The sequence below is a fragment of the Numida meleagris genome, chromosome 1 (assembly GCF_002078875.1).
Source record: "Numida meleagris isolate 19003 breed g44 Domestic line chromosome 1, NumMel1.0, whole genome shotgun sequence".
In the NCBI taxonomy this organism is placed as follows: domain Eukaryota; kingdom Metazoa; phylum Chordata; class Aves; order Galliformes; family Numididae; genus Numida; species Numida meleagris.
Window position 1 is genome coordinate 115,445,017 of NC_034409.1, and position 2,279 is coordinate 115,447,295.

Sequence of the window (2,279 nt, forward strand, 5' to 3'; positions counted from 1 at the left end):
TTTCAAAGTGAACAGTTCATATGTCCAAGTGTCTGCTACTTCTTAAGTATGGAATTTGATATTTAAACACCTAAACATATGGTATTTACACAATGTTCAGGATGTTTCACCATGACACAGTAATGCCCAAAAAGCTCACAAAAAATAATTAAACATGGAAATGTATATTAAAAAAAAGAACCAAAACTGTTGTGGATGAATGAAAGAGATAAAAAAAAAAAAAAAGAAACACCCAATAATATATTTTTTAATTGTTCATGTAGCTAAGACAGCAAAGTACAATTGTCCAGGCTAAGACAACATAAATTCTGTATCTAAATGTGGGGACCTCTTACTAATTTTTGACCTTTGAGTCTAGTAACAACATCTACACATACTCAAGTAAGTTGTAGCTTCCCAACGCATCCAATTTCAAGAACAGTGAAGCCAAGAGATGAGAGTAAACATTGGCTTGGTGACCCACACACTTTATCTCTGTGAGAAGATAATTCCTTAGTCCAGAATTCCCAGCAAATTAGCTAGGAATACCAATGTAAATAACTGTCCACAAACAGGAATACTTATGTCAGTGTGGTTGCATTAGGTAATTGCATCACTTATTTATTGTTGTCTCCAGTTTATTCAACATTTTACAAGAAAGATCGCAGAAGGGGAGATACTATTCTCATCTAAAAAAATACATCAGTGAATTTCACACAATATCAAAGGAGATCCACGAATAACTTCATTCTTATTCAGTTATTTCCTCTGCTGGTTTGATTTCTATCTCCACATTGAGCTCTGTGATAGGCAATTGCTGAAGGCAAGGAATGGAACCAAATACATTAAGAAAAAGCAATCATCTGAACTGCTCCATTACAAACATTTTCAAGATTTTGTTTCTTAATAAAAGATACTGATTTATTTAGGTAGTTGTTTCCATAAGATGTACGATGATAAAACAGATTTTCTGGGTAGAAAAAAAAATGTTTTGCAGAAGATTACAGAACTATAAAGGAAATTTGGATTTCTAAAGGGATGACTGCACTTTAGTTCTCTTACATACCTGTAAGAAATATTTTCTTGTGCTCGTCTGCTATCATCAGACTATTTGCCTAGGGTCTTACAAGTACTAAAATATTTAAGCCTAGAAGGCTTTGTTCTTCACAAAGAAGAATTAAATATATATATATAGGAGGGCTCTAAATGAAGTACAACTGCAAAAATTGCATCTGTCACCTCTGACAAACAGTGATGTGTACTGTGCACTGTGCACATGTTTCTGTAAACCGTAGCTACGGAAAGATCCCTGTGGGACCTGCATTTGGAGTACTCAGTGAGGACTGCGAGTCCTACATTCTGCTCCTCCACCACACAAGCTGAGGAGTTAGAAAAGAGTAGGAACAGTGTGAATAGACTGGTTGCCAGCATCCTAGCCCCTCTGTGATTTAGATCTCATCTGGCTTGCCTGGATGATGCACTGATGCCCTGTCTGGACTATACACTGAAAAATTAGAAAGGAATTCATCAGCGTCAGTAGTCTTACTCAGTGCTGATTAATATCTTTCTTAAGGTTTAATATACAGGAAATTCAAGGGACAAGATGGCATGCAGTGCTGCCATGTATTGAAATATGAAATAGAACCAGGGCATTTTTGTGGTCATTTCAGTGTAACTGCTGAAGAACTGTCCCATTAGTCTCCAACAATCTGTGAGGAGCAAAAGATCTATATGAAGTGAACTAAAAATAACATCATCAAATAATCTACAAAGGAAAATAGAAGAAGAAAAATGGTGTGACTACAAGGCCAGTACCGGGCAATAAGCATCTAATGTGTGTGGTTTTCATATGATTACTCAGATTTAAATATTTATTCATTTTAGGGATAATTCAGTCCAATAAAATTATAACTCCTCTGCAGTCTTATTTGACAGATTCTTTATTCCTGTGACCATGTAAGGCAAAGAGGATGAATAAAGTCCACTTCGTGGTTTAACCTGGCAGGTGGCTCAGCACCACACAGTTGTTCACTCACTTCTCTCACTCAAGACTGTGTGGTGCAAAGCCACCTGCCAGGTTAAACCACAGCAGTCAGTTTGGTGCCCAAAGTGGGGCTCAGAGGGTTGAGATAACAGCAGACCTGAGCAGCCTGTGTTAACACAGAGTGTTGTGGTAGTTTGATAATTGCTGGTCATGATGTTGAGGTTGATTTTTTCCTTATTTGTGGAGCTCTTTGAGAGTCTTCTCATGGAACTATACTTTGTAGCACCTTGCTTGCTGTTTGTTTGTCAACTCTGGG